Genomic DNA, 27,244 nt, shown 5'->3' on the forward strand with positions numbered 1-27,244 from the left:
ATCTTTCTCATAACCTCACCTTTCCTTTCATAAATGCATCCAGGATAAAGTAGTATGTAACAAATATAAGGTGTCTACCAGGCTACTTTTTTTAAAGCAAGGCTATACATGCATACATAAAGCTTAGAGGGAAATTAATACATGTGAAGAGTATGGCAGCATATGTTAAAAGGACACAGGGCATGGCACATAGTAGGAGGTCCGGAATGTATATTTAATGATGATGGAATTACTGGACCATGGTCAGGAAACCACTGTTTCATCTTACATGTCAAATCATATTTGTTAATAGTGACTGCTGACAATATTATGTTGGGAGGGATTCCTTGCCTCTTAAGGGCTCAACTAAATGGGTCAGTTAGTACGGCCAGGACCTGGGAGACCTGGTTGCACAGGTATTGCATTGTTGCCTTTCATGTTCTGGCTTCTATTCAATGAATAAAAAGAATAGTAAGATGTTTTTGATATAAATATGGACTAGATGACCCCCAAGGTACCAATCCTATTGTTACATATTTCTCTGTTTATCCGTGACATATATTAAAGTGAAGAGTACAGGTGTTACCATTCATTGATGCTCACTGTATGCCAGGCATAAATGTTTTGGACACATTAGCAACTTTTATTTATAATTGTATAATATCCTTATAAATTGTATTACTGAACTAATGTCATACAGAATGATAATGAGGCAAGAAAGGTTAAAAAACTTCTCTTCTGTCTTTCAAGCAATTAATGAAGAAATTTGACCCTGTATCAAAAGAGATCACCTTACTTTTTACTTAGGTGGTGTAACGGTTAATTCTGTGTGCCAACTTGGTTGTGTCATGGTGCCCAGATATTTGGTGACACATTATTCTAGATGTAAACATGATTCTTGGATGAGATTTATATTTAAATAAGTATATTTAGAGTAAAGCAGATTGCCTTCCAGGATGTGGGTGGGTCTCATCTAATAAGTTAAAGGTCTGACTAGAACAAAAGGCTTACCTTCCCTGAGCAAGAAGGAATTCTGCCAACAGACCTCTTTTGTACTTTTTCTGCATCATCAACTCTTCCTTGTTCACCAGCAGACTGCCCCTGGATTCAAACAGCAACTCTTTCCTGGATCTCCAGCCTGTGTCTCCAACCAGATTTTGGACTTTTTTAGCCTCCACAATTACATGAGCCAATTATTTAAAATAAGTCTATATAAGTGTGTTGGTTATTTTTCTCTGCAGAACCCTGCATTAGTGAATATAGGTGGGTATTTTCTGGTTATTGTATACTTAATGACTTTTGAACTTTACACTCATTTCAGACACTATATGTAAACACACATCATTAAATTTGAGGTGCTATGAGGAAAAAGAAGAAAAACAAACAAGAAGCACACTTGTTCTGGCCATCTAATGCTATGTAACAACTTATTATTGGCTTAAAACAACAGTTATCACTATGTTATCTTTCATGCTGTCTTGGATTCTGTGGATTAGGAAATTGGGAAAGACTCAAAATAGGGAGTTCTGGTTTGGGTTCTCTCATGCAATTCCAGCCAGACTGTGGCTGGAACTGGAACATCAGGTGATTGGAACAACTGGGGCTTTCTGGGCATGTGTGTGAGTGTGTGTGTATGTCTGTGTGGTCTCAAAGCCTCTACATGTAGTCTCTCCATTTGAGCTACTTTCAGTTCCTTCACAGCTTGACAGCCCCAAGCTGCCATAGTGTTTACATGGCATCTAAAGATTTCAAGTGTGAATATTCCAGTGATCAAGGATGAAGCTACATCATTTTTTATGATCTAGCTTCATGAGTTGCTAATATTATGTCCTGCTGAATGTTGAACTCTGTTGGTTCAAACAGCCACAACGATACACCCATTTTTAAGGAGGGCACACACAGATCCTTATCTCAGTGAAAGAAGTGTCAAGAGACTTTGCAGACATATTTTTAAATGTCCATGCTATTTCTTTCATCACTTCCTTCACCCCTCTTAAGAAATGTAGACAAGTTCTGTCTCTAAATCCAGTAAGGAAACCACAATTCCTTACCCAATCAGCACTGGTTACTCCATTAGTACATGCTATAACTAGCATGTACTAATCAAGAAGCTATCGTGCTCTTAGGACTTTGTAGGTAATGTTAATGTGGAGAATAGGAAACAGTATAAAACTGATTCCCTGAGCTCAAAAGCTTAGCATTTTATTGTAAAGTGTATGATCTCCCTTTTCCTTCTGAATCCTCATTTATTTTTTGAAAGTTTTAAAAGCTTTGGGTGACATAGTGGTTATTTGGTTACCATGTTCATGATTCTGCACTAAATCCATTTTCTCCAGACAGAATTCCAAAAATTTTCCATGTCTACTGTTTTATTAATTTTTCTTCACTGTGAAAGAATGAGGTGGTATTAACATCAAGATATCAAGCAATTATTTGGTTTCTCACTCAATGGCACATTCCAGAAGGTAGGTTCAGCAACTGTAAACTTCCACCTCAAAGCTGAAAAACAAAACAGATTCTGAGGATTTTTAAAGTAATTTCATCCTGAATAAACTACATTTGTGGTGATATGAAAAAAAATCAGTTATGTAAAGGATAAAAAGTTATTAGTGCCTTAACTCCCTAAGAATAAAGGAAGTAATCTGCTGGTCAGCTCTTAGAAATCAATGTATCAGTGCATATACTTTCTTTTGTTTTCTGCAAACCAGAGGTCAGCAAATGCTTAAGGCATCAGTGTTCCTTAGTGAGCCATAGGCTTTAAGGACTACCTTGAGGGTAAAAAGGTATAAACAAGAAGGAAAGAAAGAGAGAAAGAGAGAGAGAGACAGAGAGAAAGAAAGGAAAGAAGGGAGGAAGGAAGGAAGGAAGGAAGAAAGAAAGGAAGAAAGAAAGAAAGAAAGAAAGAAAGAAAGAAAGAAAGAAAGAAAGAAAGAAAGAAAGAAAGAGAGAAAGAGAGAAAGAAAAAAGAAAATAGATAAATGAATGAACAAATAAATGGAGTTAAATCGAGAGAAGGCAGAACAGAAAGGGGAAAGAATCAGAAACATAAAAGGAAGGAATGGGGAAATGAGAGAAAGAAGGCAAAGGAGAAGGAAAAAAGGAAATAAGTGGATTAAGTGGCATGAGATAGAGTGTTACCAACATCTCTATTTTTTCTCTTAAGTCTTGGGTTCTGTAAGAGTTTTAGAAAAGATATGACAATATTGCAGGCATGTGTTCTAGGTCACTACATGATGTTATTTTCTGAGTTCTAATTAGAATCATGTGGAGTTTTTCTCAGGCACAATGATTGGAATTATTCAAAGTAAACATTGTTAAATATTATCTAGGATACCACTAGATCAATAGGAACTGCCAGTCACATCCATGTAAGCATTTAGAGACTTTAGAAGGTTATGCTCCACAAAAAGAATGACCTATAGATGAACAAGGAACTTTATTGAAATGCAATTGAAGTCCTTGATGGGAAAATTCATCTATTGGAAAACCTGAACATATTTCACAGAGGTTTCTCAGTGAAGAATGTCTCTTTCCCCAAAATGAAAATAAAGTATATTTGTGTTCTAGATTGAGAATTCCTATAAAAGGATGAAGGGGAGTCCCCAAAAGAATTTATCTTAAAGGCCCAATTGAAATATTTCTTTATACAGCTCTGACAGTTAAAGAGCTTAGAAGTCACTGCTCCTGTCTTTACAACAACAAAAAAAAACTGAACAAATCTGGGGAGATAGGAGGATCCAGAGGGTCACAACCAAAATTAGCTTACCTAGAGCAGAAGCTGTTAAAGTCACAAACTTTTGAAAACAATTAAATGGTAACTGACTTTGACAGATTACGTGAGGTTGAGTGTGCACTAGCATGAGAGTGAGAAACTCCTAGGGGCTACAGGCTTAAAGGTATGCCTATATTTTTGTGGGTTTGACCTCTAAGTATCCCCCAAGTTCTCACTATAAGGAGTCAAGAAAGATTCTCCTCAGGTCTCTAGAAGGGGTAAGGTAAAAGTCATATTGTGAAACACTCTCACTATATTCTCAAAAGAAAAGGTAGACAGACTTTATTGCAGCCTTATTTCATCCAGAGAAAAGGCATTTCTCCCACTCTAGACCCCTCTAGCCTTCCCATATCACAAAAAAAGGGGAGAGGAGATATATTAATGGAACAATTTCTGTGAAAGTCACAGTCCTTTGACATAGGTTCAGTAAAAGAATGTAATTTAATCATAAGATTATAGAACAATTCTCCTGCCCCACACCTTACCACCACACTAATAAGGTTCTAGTATAATAATAGTGAATTACAATGAACAAGCTTTAAGATACAGATTCTACTTAAGAAGGAGTTCTTAGGAACACCTGAAAACAAGGGAGAAAAAAATAAATGACACTGGAGTGAAGTGAAGCCTCTGGCACTTACAGGTACAACAAACCTTAGAAAAACCTTAACACCTTAAACACAGCCCAACTCCTACACAAATTAACACATATCCATTCATTCTTTACTTCATTTCCTATAAACTTTACAACATGTCCAGCTTTCAACAAAAAATCACAAGGCATATCAAGCCCCCCTTGAAAATGAAAATAATTTTAAGAGATTAAAAAAGCATCCCAAATATGAGAGAGATGTTGAAATTATCAGACAGGGACCATAAAGTAGCTATAATTAATATATTAAGGACTCTAATGATAAAAAGTAGATGACTGGGGCTTCCCTGGTGGCGCAGTGGTTGAGAATCTGCCTGCCAATGCAGGGGACACAAGTTCGAGCCCTGATCTGGGAAGATCCCACATGCCACGGAGCAAATGGGCCCGTGAGCCACAACTACTGAGCCTGCGCATCTGGAGCCTGGGCTCCGCAACAAGAGAGGCCGCGACAGTGAGAGGTCCACGCACCGCAATGAAGAGTGGCCCCCGCTTGCCACAACTAGAGAAAGCCCTCGCACAGAAACAAAGACCCAACACACCCAAAAATAAATAAATAAATAAAATAAATTAAAAAAAAAAAAGTAGATGACCTGCAAGAAAAGATAAACAGTGAGATGGAAATTAACTCAAAAGGGAATAGTAGAAATAAAAAAAAAAAAAAATGATATAAATGGTATTGACTTTAATGGATTCCTGAGGAGATTGGGCATGGTTGAGAAAAGGATCAATGATTTTGAAGTAAGATCAATTGAAACCTTGTGAACTGAAATGGGAAAAAAAATTAAAAGCATCCATGAACCATAGGACAATTTCCAAAGATGTAACATATGCATAATTGGAATACCAGCAAGAGAGAACAGAGTGGAAGGAATAGTTGAAGCAATAATGGCCAAGAAATTTCTAATAATAGGAATAGACATCAAAGCAAAATTCATGAATCTCAGAGAAGAGCAAGCAGGATAAATACTACCACTATAAAAACAACAAGAACAATAACAAAAAATACAAAAGTATCAAGCCAAAAGTCAAAATAAACAAGAAAACCAAACAAATCTACACCTGGGCATATCATATTCAACCTGCAGAAAATGAAAGACAAAGAGAAAATAATGAAAGAAGTCATAGGGTAAGGAGAAAACAGTTTACCTATAGACAAACAAGGGTAAGAATTATAGCAGACCTCTTGTCAGAAACCACACGAATAAGAAAAGAGTGGAGTGAAACATGCAAAGTGATAAAAGATAGAACCAACAACCTTGAATTTTACACTCAGGGAAATTATCCTTCAAAAGTGAAGGAGAAATAAAAACAGTCTTTGACAAACAAAAAATGAAAGAATACATCAGATCTGCTACCAGCAGATCTGTCCTGCAAGAAATGTTCAAAAGAAGTTCTTCAGCCAAAAGGAAAAATTATGTATGTCAGAAACTTGTATCTACAAAAAGGAAGGTCAGCAGTGAAGGAATAAAAGAGGGTAAAATAGAAAAAAAATATTTTTTTCCTCTTAATCTATAAGATAACTGTTAACATAATAATAATAATACATTGGGTGTTTGCATCATAAGGATAAATTAAGTGAAAGACAGCAATGTCATAAGACATGGGATGAAGAAATTGGAAACACCCTGTTATAAGGTACCTGAATTACATGGAAATGATATATTGATATTTGAAGGTAAAAAATATTTATAAAGAAATATGACTAATATGTTGAAAGAGAAGTTGAAGTAGAACTATATAAAATTTTTGATTAATACCAGAGAAGACAGAAGAATAAGGAAAACATTCCTGGATATCAGTCTGGACTCTGTTGCCATGACACCTGTTTTTATAAATAAGTTTATTTTGAACAGAAACTCATTCATTTACATATTATCCAGGCTGCTTTCTTGCTACAACACAGAGTTGAGTAGTTACAATAGAGACCATATAGCTTCCAATATCTAAAACATTTCTTATCAGAACTTATAGAAAAAGAGATGGTAGATCTTGGATAAAACTCCATTAACCATATTCAAATTTCATCAATTGTCCCAATATTATTCTTTATAGCTATTTATTCCAGGATTCAATGCAGAATCTTTCACTAATTTAGTTATCCTATTTCCTTTGTCTCCTTCAATGTTTTTCTTAGTCTTGACAGTTCCTAAGAGCATAGACCAGACATTTTATAGAATTCCATTCTATTTAGGTTTATATTTATTTGTGCATTTGGGGAGGAATATCAAAAGCGATACATCCTTTTTTGTGCATCACATCACATGATGTTGATTTTTCCCAATATTGGAGATCTTAACTGTTTTCCACTATGATGTTTCCTTTGCATCAAATAGGTAATTTGTGGGGAGATATCATAATACCATGTAACATCTTCTAACTCAATAACTTTCTTACTCCATCATTCCTTCTATGTTTTTTTATTTGATATTCTACCGTAAAAAAGAGCTTTGCTCTCTCTGTATTGATTGATTAAATTGATTTGTATAACTAACTATAGACTTGAGGATTTTTATTTTATTCTTTGAGCTATAATACAATATTGCCACTATTTATATTGATTCTCAAAATATCCCAGTTTTAGGTAGGAGGAGCTCCCTCAAGTTGGCTCTGTCCTTTTGATAAGTTGCCATCATTCTTATGTAACTTTCTTCATTTCTTATCTATTAAAGCTCCAGATATTCTGCTCCAATCCAGGATTTAGCTTTTTCTCCAAGAATCCATAGTTCCTGTTAGTGGAGAGCAGGATTTGGAAACAATTTGCACATTGTTAATGAGTTGCCAATAATAGTTCTAGCTTCTCTCATCATACAGAGCTGGGAAACCCACAGGCGCAGGCGCACATACGCATACATGTGTAACTATATATATATATATGCACATATATAAACATATTTACCTATTTCTATTTCTCTCTTTCTGTCTCTGTGTGTGTGTTTGTGTCTGTATGTGGAAAAACAAGTATATTTGCCTATTTCTCTGTTTCTCTCTCCCTGTATATACATATATATTTGTATTTGTATATGTATCTACATATATATGTGTGTGCATTTATTACATATATACCTGTACATGTGTATGTATGTGTTTATGAAATATGAATACATTCTGAGATTTTCAATTCCACTCCAGCTCTGCAGAGTATGTTTAGTCTTACACATTTTTATATGAAGAATTTCATAATCAATAGCGAGAAATTTGTCTCCTGTTTCCTTTAATATATATACTTACTTCTTAAGCTAAAAATACATAAAAAGTAGTTCCTGAATTTCTAACCCATATGATTATTAAAAAATGAAACTTTACTAACTAGAGTCCTAGATTTGTTTATTGTTTTTTTTTTTATGGGGGGACGTGAGATTTACATATAATGGTATGCACAGATCCTAAGTATACAATTAGATGGATTTTGACAGATATATACTCCAATGTAACCTATACCACAGTCGAGATATAGAACTTCTTCATCTCCCAAGAAAGTTCCACTGTGCTTCTTGGCAGCCAACAAATCTCCTGAAGCAAGCACTTTTCTGATCTGTTTTCATCATTGATTATTTTTACCTGTTTTAGAACTTCATATAAATGGACCTATACAGTACATATTCTTCTGGTTTCATTTGTCAATATAATATTCAAGATTCATCCTTACTGTAGCATGTGTCAATAGTTTGCTCCTTTTTCTTACTCAGTATTATTCTATCATATGTGGATACTACAAGTTATTTATTCTCTTAGAATAACAACTAGTTGTATGGCTTTTGCTAGAAGTCCTCTCTCTGTGCAAACTCAAAGAGAAAACCCTCTAAGTCCAGTTACTGCCACTACTGGTCTTGGTTTTTGTTGTAGGGTCCATGAGTGTATGAGAAAGGGACAAGGAAAGCCTACTCTATATTTCATTCTTATTTGGCAGCACCTGTTACTTGGCTTGCTCTCTACTCTAGTCCAAAACCCAGTATCAATTCAGGAAGAAAATTGTTACCACACACACAAAATGGATATTTCCAGAAAATATAATTTACTGTTCAGAAAAATCACAGGAACTCAGCTCAGTATAGGCTTAAATTTTTGAACGTTCTCTTCGCTATTTTCTGGGACTTCCCTGGTGGCACAGTGGTTGAGAATCCGCCTGCCAATGCAGGGAACATGGGTTCGATCCCTGGTCCGGGAAGATCCCACGTGCTGCGGAGCAACTAAGCCCATGCGCCACAACTACTGAGCCTGCGCTCTAGAGCCCTTGAGCCACAACTACTGAGCCCATGCGCCACAACTACTGAAGCTGGCGCCCCTAGAGCCCGTTCTCCACAACAAGAGAAGCCACCACAATGAGCAGCCTGCGCACCGCAACGAAGAGTAGCCCCCGCTCACCGCAACTAGAGAAAGCCCACGCACAGCAACGAAGACCCAACACGGCCAAATAAAAAAATTACTATTTTACAACTTTTATCACACTTTCATGGGAGAGTAAATGATGTCCCTTGCAAGAGGTTTTAACACTGTGTTAAATAAAGGTAAATTGGTTAAAAATATTTATTTTTCAATGCACCATTTTTCAGGAATTGTAGTGTGCTAATATGAATTATGAATTTCCATGGAGGAGTGTGGCGATGTTCTACAGCACTTTCCAAGCTGATCTGAGTACAGAGCTACTTCTCTCCTAATTGGGGAGGGGCAGATCTTTTCACAGGCAAGTAAGTGTTCTACAGAATCCCCTTGTACAAACTCTTCCTTAATCCATACATAGGATGGTACTTAATTATTCCAATCCCTTCTAGAGTAAGGGTACTTCCTAACTGTTCCCTTATACATCTCTTTGCCACTATTTTTCTTTGTTTTTTACTCTTCTGAGAGCCTCATGCTTCACAAACTCAACCACTGTTAACATTTTAAGCTTTGCTTATAGATCATTTGCTCATCTATGTCATAGCCATAGATAATTGTCTCTTTATTTAACTGCATCTTTCTCTACCAAGCTTTTAGTATTCTGTACCCTCCACTGAGGTTCTCATCAATATTGTCACAGCATCTTTGTTCTTTTCTCTCTCAAACTTATCGACTGAGGATTTTCTTCAGCTTAATCCAGATGTCCACTGACATTATGTTACTTTTAGAGATTTCAATAAAATTAGGTTAGACATCATCTCAGGAAATGTTGAAAATGTCATTTTCTTCCCCAATATTTCTTTGACTATCTAGTGACTCTGAATGTCCTGTTTCTGCTAAGCTCCAAATCTCATTTCTGCCTCATTTACTAAAATTCTTCTCTCTGTTGTAAAAGACACGAATATGTGATAAAAGCTTTTTCTTGATTTCACCAATCCACTGTTCAAGGGTTCGAGTTTGAATTCCACCATTTTCCAATTTAACAGTTTTTCTTTATTGTATTTTGTTTTTTAATCCACCCATATATCTTCTATATTTTCTCAAACTTGATAGTATTTTAGATATATATAAAATGCAACAAAATGAAATGGAACATATATTAATGAAAATCTGTCTCCTAAAATTCAAGCACACTAGAGCTAGAGTCCATAGTTTCCCATACATTATTAATATGGTGATATGATAATTGCTTCTTCCAAAATTAAAACATCTAAAGTTTCTTTTAATTTGATTTATGAAATGTAAATCTATTTCATCTGTTATTATTATATAACATATTAATAAATAATATCATAAATTATAAAATTAGAATGATCAAATCATTAAAGTAATTACTTCTTATCACTTATATTAACAAGAAGAAAAGTAACAGCCAACTGGTAAATATTTTTTTTCCTTTTTCAGCACCTAGTTGCTTCATGTATTTTCTTGGTGGTCTTAAATTGAAGAATAAAAAAGTCATTTGATGTCTAGTGGTTAAATTATGATTCAGGAAAGCTCTTACACAGTGGATTTTTATGAGTATCTTAATTGTGGAGCTAAGGCAAGCTATAGATTTATGCTGATTAACTACAGATGGCTCTCTCTCTTCACCCTTAAAAGTTTAAACTGTCAGTTACTGATTCTCCTTTTCCCACTGTGTATTCTTAGTAAAAATATCTCTCTTCCTTACATAGAAAATATATTCCACTCTTTGTTTTACATTTGGTTTAAGTTTTCTGCATGTTAATGTTTGATTTTTTAAACTTATAGGAGAACAACAAAAAATGTATTTTAAATATTCAAAATCTCCCTGAATATGAAAAGCTCTCATATTTTCTAACAGTAAGACTGTCTTCCTTTTATGGTTCAAACTAATCCTTTAATTTGAAGAAAAAAAACATCAACTTGCTAAACAATACAACTTTATCTGTTTGTGTTAACAACATTGAACAAATTGTTTGAAAATAAAGTCTCACTGTTTTAGCCAAGTTTAATTTTGGAAGTTATATATGTTGAAATGGGTCCTTGACCCCTAGTCATACAACAGAACAAGTAAAAAGAAAAGAGAAAGAAAATCTCCAGTCTGAAATGGATTTTCTAACTGTAGCTAAAATGATTGCTGAGTAATCTGTGGTGACATGGTTAACTCTGAGAAAGACATAATACTTAGATATATATCAGATTCACCATGACTGTTTCTCAAAGACTAGTCACTAGTGTCTTAATGCCCACTAATATATGAAAGCAATAAAACATGGGGTTCTCTTGGCAGTTTAGATTATACACAAAATGGAAAGCTTCAAATAAATACAGGTGTATAAGGAATTAGGTGAAAACAAAATATTGTCACCTTTCTTCAGCTCAGGCAAATGTGGAACCATGATTTTGATGATGTCCCATATGAAAAGCTATAGCCATACATGGTTTCCTTTGCTTTCATCTGGCCCTACTTTAATAAGTCAATCTCATGTCCCAAAATACTTTCCTTGAACCAGACTGGCCTGATCACCTACTCATTCTGACTTTTGCCTTGGAGGCCATTGAAAGGTTTGGATTTTCTTTTAAGAGGAATAGATGGTGATTAGAGAGATTTCAGCTGGTAGATAACATAAATGTAGAGATCATTGCCTATCCTATTTAGAGACTATGTTCTACGATGAAAATGCTCAAATGCTGATTATAAAGCTCAAATAACTATAACAGTAATACACCCTAATTATGGTTTATTTAGAAAATAGAGAAAAATATGAAAAAATTGAACTCACATATAAACATATCAGTTAGGAAAAATGTGCAAATGTGATGTTCCCTTTCTTTTACTTTTTTTATGTAATCAGCTACAAAATCACTATATATTGTTTTGTGTGCTGTATTTCTCACTTAATATTGTACTTGGTTATAGTCAGGTGACATGACTAGTACTTGAAAATATAGGTTTTGATGCCTACTAACACTCATAAAAAGGATGTATTTATTCTATAATTTGAAACATTTAGGGAGTTTCTATTTTTACATTTTTAATAACAGTTTAACCCTCTATTAAATACTTTTAAAATCACATATATAAATAATTTCTTAGTAATTATGTAATCATGGTTAAGAGTGTAGGTTAGGAGTCAACTGCTTGTGTTCAAACTGCAAATTCACGACATATAAGCCATGTGACCTTAGGCAAATTATTAAGCTATCTGCATCTGAAGATTTTTGTTCATAAATGGGCATAATAAATAATACCTATTTCATAAGGCCACTAATGGTTTTAAATGAGATAATGCATATAAAGAGTTCGGCACACTGTTTGACACAGTGTTGTTGAAATCATCATCATCATCTTCATCATCATCATTATCATCATTATTAGTCTTTAGATATCAACATTTATAATACCACTCTCTTGACAAGGCCAGTCAATAAAATGAAGGTTTTTTTATTATTTATTCAACACATTTCACCAGAGAGCCCTTTTAAGTATAGCAACTCTTTTTAATTAGTATTTTGTAGAACAGACATGTAATAATTTTACCCTAAAAAAAATATTTCATAGAATTTTTTCCTGGACTTTTGTGTCTGCCATGTAATCAGGTACCAATATTAATATTTGCCACTCTAGTGGTACTGCTACAAAAATTTCACAACAGTAATCTCTTAGTTGGAATACTTCAGTCAGTTTCTAACCACCAAAATCTATCTTAATAACTATTGACAGATTAATATTCTAAGTGTCTAGTTCTAATCACATAAAGGCCTCAGGTAGTCTCCTTCAAAGAAGCTTTCACTCAGCACTCTTAATTCTTCACATGCATCCAAAAATTTTCATAACCCAGAAAGTAATTCTCCCACTTTATTGCCATTGGTGAAAATATATTCTATGACCCTAGAAACCTGGAATAAATATCCTTATAATTTCTAGCCTATCTTTATTGCCCAAGTTGTTCCTTATATCCAAAATATCCCTTACTTTCTCTTACAACTTGTCTTTCCATTTAGAACTTGCCGTATTCTTCATTTAAAACATCCCTATTTTCTGTAGGAGGAATACATTTTCCTTATTTTAACTTCTATGGCTGCTATTCTCTGATTTGTATTCTCATATTGGGTTTTTGTTTAGGGTGGATTTATATTAGTTCTGACTGTTATTTGAGTTATTTATGCACACATTTCATCTCCATTACAAAACCGTGAGCTTCTAAACAACATTTCTGATCCATATGACCTTTGTAGCCATCATAGGACCAGAACAATGTTTTCCAGATGTCAATTATTCATGTATTTATTAAGTATGTAATGTTCTAGCCCTTTACAAAAGTCACCATTACTTCTGCTGTAGATCCTATGGGTCTCTCCCCTATCTCATGTATATAAGTAATACAGGTAACAAGGGGTCTTCATCTGGAATTCTATTAGGTTGCCTTAAGTGGCAAAGATCTTTTTAAAGTAAAATTAAACTGATTGAGGAGGTAAAAATATTTTTTTTAAGTATTGGATTTTCAGGAAAGGACACCATCTCAGCAAGAGCAGAGGTCAGAGTCTTTATCTGCCAAGAAAACCAGAAATCTAGCTAAGCTTTTAGTGCAATTATTGGACTTAAAGAACACCAGTGAGTCATTTCTAATGTGATTAAGAGGCTATACCAGGAATATTGGATATCATAGCTGTTAATTAATACGAGGTTCCAATTATTATTCATTATCTCTGTTTTCATAAATTGTATCCTGGAGGCTTGGCTTTTCCATGAATTACTGAAGGTGGTTCTATTTTCAGAGATTTCTGATTTCCTGGGTTTAACCATGTGGTAACTCATCATTCTAACATACATGTATAAAGAAAATATTTGGAGGGAATAATCGTCAAGAGACAAACAAATGAAGTAGGAACTCTTTCCATTTCACACCTGAGTAAAGGCATCTGGGAAGGAAATGCTGTCACTCGAACCCCAATACCTCACTCTGGAGTCCTGTGAGCCCCATTATGAACCACAGCTCTCCTCTGGTTTCTTTTAGCTGTTTTGCTCCTATCTCTTTAGAGGCTCAGAACTCAGGAAAGCCAAAAATCCCTCCCTCATTCCTGAAACAGAGAAAGGGAAGAGTGCCTGGAATATGTCAAGTAGATTCTTAAATGAATATTATTGTACTTTTTGTTTTCCATCAACTTAAACCTTAATTCCAATTTCCTTCCTGAAGGAAAGCTTTCTGTGGAAAAGGAAAACCTCTTTGTAATTATCATTAGTGAAAATAATAGTAATAAATTATCTCAAGTGAAAAATATATTTTCTTCTTTTTCTTTATGCTCTAAATCTGACCTTTGCTCTTGGGATTTCTTATTTTGTATACCATTGAAAAATTCAAAGGCGCATATTCTTCCAAGTTTATATGAAGAGGTCAAGTTAGAGTACAGGGTATAGAACAGAGTAGATTTGGCTCTGGCTCTTTCTCTGGAAAGCAGAATGTCTTTATGCATTTCCCAAATCTTCTCTATTGAAAGTCTTCTCTTCTCCTTCATTCTGCTATTCCCCACTCTGCTTATTGCAACTGACTTTTTTAAACTTATTTTTTTAATTGAAATATAGCTGATTTAGAATGCTGTGTTAGTTTCAGGTGTACAGCGAAGTGATTCACTTACATATGTGTGTGTGTGTGTGTGTATATATATATATGTGTACATATATATATTTTTTCAGATTCCTTGAGTATAGTTCCCTGTGCTAAACAGTAGGTCCTTGTTGGTTATCTATTTTATATATAGTAGTGTGTATATATTCATCCCAAGCTCCTAATTTATCCCTCTCCCCTCCTTCCCCTTTGGTAGCCATAAGTTTGTTTTCTATGTCTGTGGGTCTATTTCTGTTTTGTATATAAGTTCCTTTGTATCATTTTTTTTAAGATTCCACATATAAGCAATATCATGTAGATAAAGAAGATGTGGTATATTTATACAATAGAATATTACCCAGCCATAAAAAAGAATGAAGTAATACCATTTGCAGCAACATGGATGGACCTAAAGATTATCATACTAATTGAAGTAAGCCAGACAGAGGAAGACAAATATCATATGATATCACAATTTACTTTTAATGGTGACTTTGTGATATTTCTTCCCTCAATATTCTAAAATGTGAGACAATGTTTTTTTTACTTTTGTCCATTACTAAGGTGTTTCCATGTGAATTGTTAGCTGAGCTTGCTTCCACCACTCCTGCATTCCTGTTGTGTTCACTAAGCAACTGATAAGAAAAAAAATATTGTTAGACTACACCTAGCTTACTTTCTTAGGATGAGCCATTCACAACTAGGGCCCTGATTACTTAGACTGAATTCCTTTCCTTCCTCTGGGACCAATGTTTTAGGTTGTAGGCTTAGTTTTCATGGAAGGCCCTGAAGCACTTGAATCTGCAAGAGAGGCACGGAAATCTTGCAGGAACAGTCTTTCCTTTTAATTTCTTGGTTCTTCCTGTTTTCTATCAGTTTTCAAGCATGAACCCCTAACTGAGGAAGAAGTTTGTTTAGGAAACATTCTCCCTGTCCAACTGTCCTCAAGCAGGGTAAGAGAAATCTTGACCTGTTTACACCTTTTTTGTTTTCTGGGTTTTCTTTTACTTTTTATTTTATATGGCAATATAGTTGATTATGTTGTGTTAGTTTCAGGTGTACAGCAAAGTAATTCAGTTATACAGATACATGTACCTATTCTTTTTCATATTCTTTTCCCATTTCAGTTCTTACATAATATTGAGCAGAGTTCCCTGTGCTACATAGTAGGTCCTTGTTGGTTATGCATTTTAAATATAGCAGTGTGTACATGTCAATCCCAAACTCTGTAACTATCCCTTCCACCCTGGTAACCATAAGTTTGCTCTCTAAGTCTGAGTCTGTTTCTGTTTTGTAAATAAGTTCATTTGTATCATTTTTTTTTAGATTCTGCATATAAGCAGATGGCCAAGAGGCACATGAAAAGATGTTAAACATCGCTAATTATTAGAGAAATGCAAATCAAAACTAGTGAGATATCACCTCACACCAGTCAGAATGGCCATCATCAAAATATCCACAAACAATAAATGCTGGAGAGGGTGTGGAGAAAAGGGAACCATCCAATACTGTTGGTGGGAATGTAAATTGGTGCAGCCACTAAGGAAAACAGTATATAGGTTCCTTAAGAAACTGAAAATTGACCTTCCTACTCTTAAAATCTCCTATGTTTTATAATATAACATAGTAATTATTTCTTGCTCTTTCTCTAGAAAAAACAATTTATTTTAACTGTTAAATTAATTAAACAAGGTGGCCATATTAGACTGAGGTGGCTCTAATGCAGTGGTGGCCTACATGAGAAAACCAAAATCTAAACTTTTAAATACCTCAAGATTACAAAATCAAAACCTAAGGACAACCAATTGCAAACAGCCAACTGAGCTTTACGCTATAGTCAATCAATAATTTTCTTACTTTGTTTCCTGCCTTTTCTGTACAAAAGGTTTTCCCCAGCTCCTATAGTTGGAGCACTCCTAACTACTTTTGGTTTGGCGCTACCCTATTCCAATGGATTTTTGGTCAAATAAACTCTTCAGATTTTTAATATGCCTCACTTTATCTTTGAACACAACCTATATTCTCTACTTTCCCTGATCTCTCATAGAGCACTTTGAGCAAGTTGATATTTTTAATATCCCCTCACCTCACCATACCTCTTTGGTCCCCCCCACTTTCATACCAAAACCAGACTAATTCCTCTTTCGATAGATGTATAATTTAGAAGACATGAGTCTTCAGTGAATCTCTCTCTTGTATCTTACACATAAAGCATGAAATATTATTTTGTAGGTGAGGTGATTTGTCTACTGTTATTATGGTAGGAATATTTGTGCTAACTAGAAATTTCTTGGTGATGAAATATAAATTTCATACTTAACTATAATATATATTTCTTAGAAAATATTCCACAAAAAACAGGAAGCTAGTATTGAATAACACTAGGCTGACCAAACCCAATTCTTTTCTCATTTTCTACTTTTATTTCTCGGTGTGTTTTTTGTTTTTATTTTTTTGGTGATGTGATTTTCTTCCACAGTTCCCTTCATCTCCTGTTCCCTTTCTTTCTCTCATAACGCACTCATTGAATACATATGTATCAAACATCGTCTATGTTATTTGGTCTTCCTCTCATTCCGTCTAAATACAAATAATAATTAACAGTTCATATGGGGCACACATTGTGATAGGCTTAGAGTACAGTGATAAATGAAACAGACATCAACCCTGTTGTCAGTGAACTTGAAATCTAATGATGGAGACAGGTATTATATAAAAAGACAAAAACATATATAATTACATGTAGGATAGTGCTATGAGATAAAAGGTTCTCTGCCTAGTCACATTCTCCCTCCGTTCTATTCTCTGTAACTCTCCAGCCCCTTATCCTGCTTTCTGTTTCCTAGTACTAACATTATTTTATGTATGCATATATTGTTTGTCAGCTGTCTGTCCATCACATGATCAGTAATCATTTCTGACCTGTGCTTCATGTGTCCCCATCATCTAGAACAGTGTCTGCAAGTTAGTAAGTCCTCAGTATACATTTTATTGAAAATTGAATGGATATCTGATGGCTAAAAAAACGTCTAGTCACTGATTGCATGATGAAAAATACTACAGACCCAATTACTCTCTCTGTGAATAGATGAAGACTGTAAACATATATCACAAGTGAACACAGTTATTCTATCTGTTTTCAAAGAAATGTGTGAAAAGGTTGTATTGTCTTAAAATTCAGAAAAATAAGGTTCTCTGAAAATAATCATTTAAAAAATTAAACATTTAGAAAGCATTGCCTAAATATAAGATATTTGCAAGAAGGTGTATTTTTAATAAATTGAGAGTAAGATATCATATGGAGGTATGATGAAATAATTTCAGAGATGAAAAATAATCAGACTATTGTGTGAAAATATGAGGTTATATGAAATGCAATAGCAAAATTGAAATATATTTGTAGGTAATAAAGAACTGGCATTGCTGAGAACTGCAGCAAAGCTGTAAAGGCCCTCCAGAATGCAGAAGCAAAAGAAAAATAAATGATTGCAGAAAAGAGACATACAGAACAGAGAAATTATTATTTGATAGGAAGAGAACTAGAAATAATAACAGTTGACATTTATATAGTGCCAGACAATGTTCTAGGAGCTTTACTTATTATTAACCATTTAACACATACAATAACCCAATAAGGTAGGTATCATTATAATTTCCATTCTACAATGAGAATGCTGAGGCATGGAAAGACTATGGGAATTGTCCAAGGTGACTGAGCTGGAATGGGAAATCAGGCCATCTGTATCAAAGTATCCAAGATGTACTAATTCCACTAGTTAGAATTTTAATAAACATTGTTTAATTTTTATCTATTATATGATTTTTATGGCCATTTAAAAATACATTCTCTATATCATTCTTATTACTCTTTGCTTAAATTGGGAAGTGGATGTAAAAAAGAAACATATTAATAACTCATAATACTGTGTTTCTGCCTAAGTCTCCTTGTAGTTTTATATTATTTTCTGTGCCTTTGCCCATCCTTTAATTTTAAACTTTTCTGAATCACATTGCTTCCAGTTTTTTGCTTTTACATAGTATATACTTTTGTGGGTTTTTTAATTCAATGTTTGCTATGAAAGTTATGTTTGATCTAGCCCTGCCATCTTGTTTTAAGACATATTTTCTTCATTTCTTTTGGGGCTTTCTGGCAGCCGAAGTGAACAAATACATCTTCAGCTATTTTACAAGAATCACTCAGCTATTCTCTTCACAGAGATTTTATTTCTATTTTCCTTAGATCTGAATTATTTAAAAGCCAAGAGTTACTCTCAACCAATAACTCAGTTGTCAACCAGTAATATAGAAAAGGCATTATTTAACAAGGGAGTGAATGGACCTATTATTCAGTTTGTTAAATGTATCAGAAAGAAGTCTATAATAATTAAGAAATTAGCTATACTGTAATAGGATAAGAAAATCACTCTCTCTGAATGCATTGGGCATAGAATCCTCTTTCCTGATGTTCCTTATTAATCTCAAGATAAACATATACCCCGCAAAGATGATCTTTTTGTCTTCTCATTCTAAAAATTCTGCTACCAGAATGACACCTAGATAGTCATTCAAATATTAAGCAGGCATAGAAGGACGTACTCTCACTCCCTCTTGCGAGAGCACCAGAATCACAACTAACTGCTGAACAAGCATCGACAGGAAGACACTGGAACTCACCAGAAAAGATACTTCACATGCAAAGACAAAGGAGAAGCTTCAATGAGATGGCAGGAGGGGTGCAATCACAGTAAAATCAAATCCCATAACTGCTGAGTGGGTGACTCACAAATGGGAGAACACTTATACCACAGAAGTCCACCCACTGGAGTGAAGGTTCTGAGCCACACATCAGGCTTCCCAACCTGGGGGTCTGGCAACGGGAGGAGGAATTCCTAGAGAATCAGACTTTGAGGGCTAGCGGGATTTGATTGCAGGACTTCAGCAAGACTGGGGGAAACAGAGACTCCACTCTTGGAGGGCACACACAAACTGGTGTGCACATCAGGACCCAGCGGAAGGAGCATTGACCCCATAGGAGACTGAACCAGACCTACCTGCTAGTGTTGGAGGGTCTCCTGCAGAGGCAGGGGGCACCTGTGGCTTACCAAGGGACAAGGACACTGGCAGCAGAACTTCTGGGAAATACTCCTTAGCATAAGCCCTACCAGAGTCCACCATTAGCCACACCAAAGAGCCAGGGTAGGCTCCAGTGTTGGGTTGCCTCAGGCCAAACAATGAACAGGGAGGGATCCCAGCCCCACCCATCAACAGACAAGCAGATTAAAGTTTTACTGAGCTCTGCCCACCAGAGCAACAGCCAGCTCTACCCACCACCAGTCCCTCCCATCAGGAAACTTCCATAAGCCTCTTAGATAGCCTCATCCATGAGAGGGCAGATAGCAGAAGCAAGAAGAACAACAATCCTGCAGCCTGTGGAACAAAAACCACATTCACGGAAAGATAGACAAGATAAAAAGGCAGAGGACTATGTAGCAGATGAAGGAACAAGATAAAACCCCAGAAAAACAACTATATGAAATGTAGATAGGCAATCTTCCAGAAAAAGAATTCAGAATAGTGAGAGTGAAGATGATCCAGGACCTCGGAAAAAGAGTGGAGGCAAAGATCGAGAAGATGCAAGAAATGTTTAACAAAGACCTAGAAAAATTAAAAGAAAAACAAACAGAGATGAACAATACAATAACTGAAATGAAAAATACACTAGAAGGAATCAATAACAGAATAGCTGAGGCAGAAGAACGGATAAATGACCTGGAAGAAAGAATGGGGGAATTCACTGTTGCAGAACAGAATAAAGAAAAAAGAATGAAAAGAAATGAAGACAGCCTAAGAGACCTCTGGGACAACATTAAACACAACAACATTAGCATTATAGGGGTCCCAGAAGGAGAAGAGAGAGAGAAAGGACCCGAGAATATATTTGAAGAGATTATAGTCGAAAACTTCCCTAACATGGGAAAGGAAATAGCCACCCAAGTCCAGGAAGCACAGAGAGTCCCATACAGGATAATCCCAAGGAGAGACACATAGTAATCAAATTGGAAAAAATTAAAGACAAAGAATAAGTATTGAAAGCAGCAAGGAAAAAATGACAAATAACATATAAGGGAACTCCCATAAGGTTAACAGCTGATTTCTCAGCAGAAACTCTACAAGCCAGAAGGGAGTGGCATGATATACTTAAGTGATGAAAGGGAAGAAAGTACAACCAAGATTACTCTACCCAGCAAGGATTTCATTCAGATTCGATGGAGAAATCAAAAGCTTTACAGACAAGCAAAAGCTAAGAGAATTCAGCACCACCAAACCAACTCTACAGCAAATGCTAAAGGCATTTCTCTAAATGGGAAACACAAGAGAAGAAAAGGACCTACAAAAACAAACGAAAAACAATTAAGAAAATGGTAATAGGAACATACATCTCGATAATTACCTTAAACATGAATGGATTAAATGCTCCAACCAAAAGACACAGGCTTACTGAATGGATACAAAAACAAAACCCATATATTTGCTGTCTACAAGAGACCCACTTCAGACCTAGGGACACATACAGACTGAAAGTGAGGGAATGGAAAAAGATATTCCATGCAAATGGAAATCAAAAGAAAGCTGGAGTAGCAAGTCTCATATCAGATACAATAGACTTTAAAATACAGAATGTTACAAGAGACAAGGAAGGACACTATGTAATGATCACGAGATCAATCCAAGAAGAAGATATAACAATTATAAATATATACGCACCCAACACAGAGCACCTCAATACATAAGGCAACTGCTAACAGCTCTAAAAGAGGAAATTGACAGTAACGCAATAATAGTGAGGGACTTTAACACCTCACTAACACCAGTGGACAGATCATCCAAACAGAAAATTAATAAGGAAACACAAGCTTTAAATGACACAATAGACCAGTTAGATTTAATTGATGTTTATAGGACATTCCATCCAAAAACAGCAGATTACATTTTCTTCTCAAGTGCGCATGGAACATTCTCCAGGATAGTTCACATCTTGGGTAACAAATCAAGCCTCAGAAAATTTAAGAAAATTGAAATCATATCAAGCATCTTTTCTGACCACAACACTATGAGATTAGAAATCAATTACAGGGAAAAAATGTAAAAAAACCCAAATACATGGAGGCTAAACAATACGTTACTAAATAACCAAGAGATCTCTGAATAAATCAAAGAGGAAATCAAAAAATACCTAGAGACAAATGACAATGAAAACATGCTGATCCAAAACCTATGGGATGCAGCAAAAGCAGTTCTAAGAGGGAAGTTTATAGCTATACAAGACTACCTCAAGAAACAAGGAAAATCTCAAATAAACAATCTAACCTTACACCTAAAGGAGCAAGAGAAAGAAGAACAAACAAAACCCAAAGTTAGCAGAAGGAAAGAAATCATAAAGATCAGAGAAAAATAAATGAAATAGAAACAAAGAACACAATAGCAAAGATCAATAAAACTAAAAGCTGATTCTTTGAGAAGATAAAATTGATATACCATTAGCCAGACTCATCAAGAAAAAGAGGGAGAGGACTCAAATCAATAAAATTAGAAATGAAAAAGGAGAAGTTACAACAGACACCACAGAAATACAAAGCATACTAAGAGACTACTGTAAGCAACTCTATGCCAATAAAATGGACAACCTGGAAGAAATGGACAAATTCTTAGAAAGGTATAACCTTCCAAGACTGAACAAGGAAGAAATAGAAAATGTGAACAGTCCAATCACAAGTAATGAAATTGAAACTGTGATTAAAAATCTTCCAACAAACAAAAGTCCAGGACCAGGTGGCTTCACAGGTGAATTCTATCAAACATTTAGACAAGAGCTAACACCCATCTTTCTCAAACTCTTCCAAAAAATTGCAAAGGAAGGAAAACTCCCAAACTCATTCTGTGAGGCCACCATCACCCTCATACCAAAACAAGACAAAGATACTACAAAAAAAGAAAATTACACCAATATCACTGATGAATATAGATGCAAAAATCCTCAACAAAATATTAGCAAACAGAATCCAACAAAACATTAAAAGGATCATACACCATGATCAAGTGGGATTTATCTCAGGGATGCAAGGATTCTTCAATATATGCAAATCATTCAATGTGATACACCATATTAACAAATTGAAGAATAAAAACCATATGATCATCTCAATAGATGCAGAAAAAGCTTCTGACAAAATTCAACACCAATTTATGATAAAAACTCTCCAGAAAGTGGGCATCGATGGAACCTACTTCAACATAATAAAGGCCATATAAGATAAACCCACAGCCAACATCGTTCTCAATGGTGAAAAACTGAAAGCATTTCCTCTAAGATCAGGAACAAGACAAGGATGTCCACTCTCACCACTATTATTCAACATAGTTTTGGAAGTCCTAGCCATGGGAATCACAGAAGAAAAAGAAATAAAGGGAATACAAATAGGAAAAGAAGAAGTTAAACTGTCACTGTTTGCAGATGATATGATACTATATATAGAGGATCCTAAAGATGCTGCCAGAAAACTACTAGAGCTAATCAATGAATTTGGTAAAGTTGCAGGATACAAAATTAATGCACAGAAATCTCTTGCATTCCTATACACTAATGATGACAAATCTGAAAGAGAAATTAAGGAAACACTCCCATTTACCATTACAACAAAAAGAATAAAATACCTAGGAATAAACCTACCTAAGGAGACAAAAGACCTGTATGCAGCAAACTATAAGACACTGATGAGAGAAAATAAATATGATACCAACAGATGGAGAGATATACCATGTTCCTGGATTGGAAGATCAATATTGTGAAAATGACTATACTACCCAAAACAATCTACAGATTCAATGAGATCCCTATCAAATTACCAATGGCATTTTTTTCAGAATTAGAACAAAAAAATCTTAAAGTTTTATGGAGACACAAAAGACCCCAAATAGCCAAAGCAGTCTTGAGGGAAAAAAACGGAGCTGGAGGAATCAGACTCCCTGATTTCAGACTATAATACAAAGCTACAGTAATGAAGACAATGTGGTACTAGCACAAAAACAGAAATATTGATCAATGGAACAAGATAGAAAGCCCAGAGATAAACCCACGCACCTATAGTCAATGAATCTATGACAAAGGAGGCAAGGATATACAATGGGGAAAAGACAGCCTCTTCAATAAGTGGTGCTGGGAAAACTGGACAGCTACATGTAAAAGAATGAAATTAGAACACTCCCTAACACCATACACAAAAATAAACTCAAAATGGATTAGAGACCTAAATGTAAGACTGGGCACTATAAAACTCTTAGAGGAAAACATAGGAAGAACACTCTTTGACATAAATCACAGCAAGATATATTTTGATCCACCCCTTAGAGTAATGGAAATAAAAACAAAAATAAATAAATGGGACCTAATGAAACTTAAAAGCTTTTGCACAGCAAAGGAAACCATAAACAAGACGAAAAGACAATACTCACAATGGGAGAAAATATTTGGAAATGAATCATCGGACAAAACATTAATCTCCAAAATACATAAACAGCTCATGCAGCTCAATATTAAAAAACAACAAACAACCCAATCCAAAAATGAGCAGACCTAAATAGACATTTCTCCAAAGAGGACATACATATGGCCAAGAAGCACATGAAAAGCTGCTCAACATCACTAATTATTAGAGAAATGCAAATCAAAACTACAATGAGGTATCACCTCACACCAGATTGAATGGACATCATCAGAAAATCTACAAACAACAAATGCTGGAGAGGGTGTGGAGAAAAGGGAACCCTCTTGCACTGTTGGTGGGAATGTAAATTGATACAGCCACTATGGAGAACAGTATGGAGGTTCCTTAAAGAACTAAAAATAGAATTACCATATGACCCAGCAATCCCACTACTGGGCATATACCCAGAGTAAACCATGATTCAAAAAGACACATGCACCCCAATGTTCATTGCAGCACTATTTACAATAGCCAGATCATGGAAGCAACGTAAATGCCCATCGACAGACGAAAGGATAAAGAAGAAATGGTACATATATACAATGGAATATTACTCAGCCATGAAAAGGAACAAAGTTGCATCATTTGTAGTGTTGTGGATGGATCTAGAGACTATCATACATAGTGAAGTAAGTCAGAAAGAGAAAAACAAATATTGTATATTTGTGGAACGCATATATGTGGAACCTAGAAAATGGTACAGATAAACCAGTTTACAGAGCAGAAATTGAGACATAGATGTAGAGAACAAACATATGGACACCATGGGGGGAAAGCGGTGGTGGGTGGAGGTTGTGGTGGGATGAATTGGGAGATTGGGATTGACATGTATACACTGATGTGTATAAAATGGATGACTAATAAGAAAATAAATAAATAAACATAAAAAGAAAAGAAAAGTAATATTCCCTGGATAGGGTTGCTGTGAAGATACTCTTGTAAATTGCTTACCCTCTGCTTGATACAAATACATACATACATACACACACACACACACACACACACACACATATATTATATATATATATATATATATATATATATATATATGTATGTGTATATATATATATATAGTAGTTATAGCAATTATTAGCTTCCATAACAATGCTGTGATGGAGTTACTATCCTGATTTTAAAAAATAATAAAACAGGTTCAGATGGTTAGGAAACTTGCTGAAGGCCACACAGGCATGAAAGGGCAAAGCCAGAACTTAGGGGAATTGACTTTCAAGTTGACAAGAAAATGCTGGGCAAGTATGAGGAGGAGGCAGGACTATGTAACTTGGGTTGTGGGACACACAGATAAGCGAGAGAATCAATCACAGGACAAGCTGGGGAGAGAGTTGGGGACAGAAGGAAGCCTCAGAACTTTGTCATCAAAGACCTTGCCCAATTCCCAACCTGTTTTCTTCACCATAAAATATTTTGAAGGAATAATGATTAGTATCAATAGCTAACATTTATTGAGCATTTACTATGTACCAGTCCCTATCCTAAGCACTTTCTCTATGCTTTCCCATTGATTCTTTTGTCCCCTATACAGATAAGAAAACTGAGGCTCAACTAGTGGATGACAAGGTCTAATTTCAACCTTGAATAATCTTACCATGGAATCCTACACTCAAGTAAGAATTTTCTCCTCTTTGTCCCAGAGCATCAATGATTAACAAATAAATGGAGTGATAAATAGATTAGATGGGATGATTTGAGAAGTTCCACAACAGGGGGGATTATTAAGACCTCATCTTTATAAAATCACCATTGTAACCTCTTAGAAACGAGGCACTCTTCACATTGCCCTTGTCTGCTTAGAGGATATCTTCCTGGACTTACTATTAAAAGTTCTTGTTTGAATCCATGACCTTGTGTGGTCCCTGACAAAGACAGTATCTTGGGGAAAAAAGAGAAAAGAGTGAATGAGAGAACAGTATGTTTTGGGACATTTAACTTCTCCTATACCCTGATATTTAATTTATTTCCTTTTATATTGTTTCACTCTCTGATTCCCACACTCAAATGTATGCTTTTGGATGACAGAATCTATTTTATTCTGCTTTATCCCAAGTGCCTAGATTAGTGCCTAGTTCACAGTAGGTATTTATTAAATAGTTGCTGAATGAATGAACTAGCATCAGACTCCAAGGGATCCGAGCTTTAAAGCTACCAATCACCATTTACTCATTGTGTGGTCTTGGATTATTAATTTGATATCTCTGAGCCTTGTTAAATGAGAATGATAAAATTCTACTCAGAGCAGCATAGTGATTAAAGGTATGGAGTGTCCAATGCCTAATTCTGTTTTTGGCAGGGCTCGGGACTTTTAGTTGTTGCTTATCCTGCAAATGCCTGCCTCTGACCCGTAGTATACATTATGAAAGCAAAAAATTAGCATGAAATTCACAGTCAACTCTGTGGAAATCGTTTGTCACTTAGAGTGTGTCTCCTCTAGAGAGTTTATACTCTTGATGGTTTGGCTAAATTCTTAGATCACCTTAGTCAAGCATTTTCTCAGTCGCTAATTATGCCTAATATAATTTTTTTCAAATTATCCGAGGAACTACATACTGGCCGGGGAAAGCTTTCTGATCGCATCCAGAGGGAACTAAGCTAGTCACAAGCAAATATTCCCCCCATCAATAACCAATGAAAACCATTATCCCAATTAAATATCATTCTGAAAGCAATCTTAATCAATCTAGACTTGCTGGGCTTCCTGAAAGAATTGCTTAATTAAACTCTCTATAGAATAAAGTGATTCTGCCTAGTCACCCCAACGGTGACAGGAAACTAAGAAACAGAGGAGAATATTTGGAAGTGAATCTTCTTAGAGTATCCAACAGAATTCAGAGGCAACTGGGCTAGTGTCTTTCTCAAGGGATATTGTGAGGCCACAGAGATAATTCACATGAAGCATTTTTGAGATACACTCTGAAGTGAGAATTATAATCATGATTTAATGCGTCCTCCATGCCTCCTGACTCTTATTTCTGCACTCTCTTTCTGCTTTTGTGTAAACCCAGAATCTTGTTATCTCTTCCAATCTTAGGACTGTGGTGCAAGTTGTTCTCTTTACAAAGGTACCTTCTGAAGAGATAAGTGGAGGCTAAAATCCAACCCAGGTACCTCCTCTCCAGGCTGGTTGTCTATGGAACTCTGTCTATTCAAAGAGCAAACTCCTTTCTTAATTTGCACAGAAAATGTTCTAACATTATCTTCTCTCTCCTGTGTTACTTTCCTAGGGCTGTCATAACAAATTACCACAAACTTAGAGGCTTAAAGCATATAATTGTGTTTTCTAACAGTTCTAGAGGCTAGAAGCCTGAAATCAAGATGTCAGCAGAGCAGTACACCC

Source organism: Balaenoptera physalus (assembly GCF_965194825.1).
Source record: "Balaenoptera physalus genome assembly, chromosome: 5".
NCBI lineage: Eukaryota > Metazoa > Chordata > Mammalia > Artiodactyla > Balaenopteridae > Balaenoptera > Balaenoptera physalus.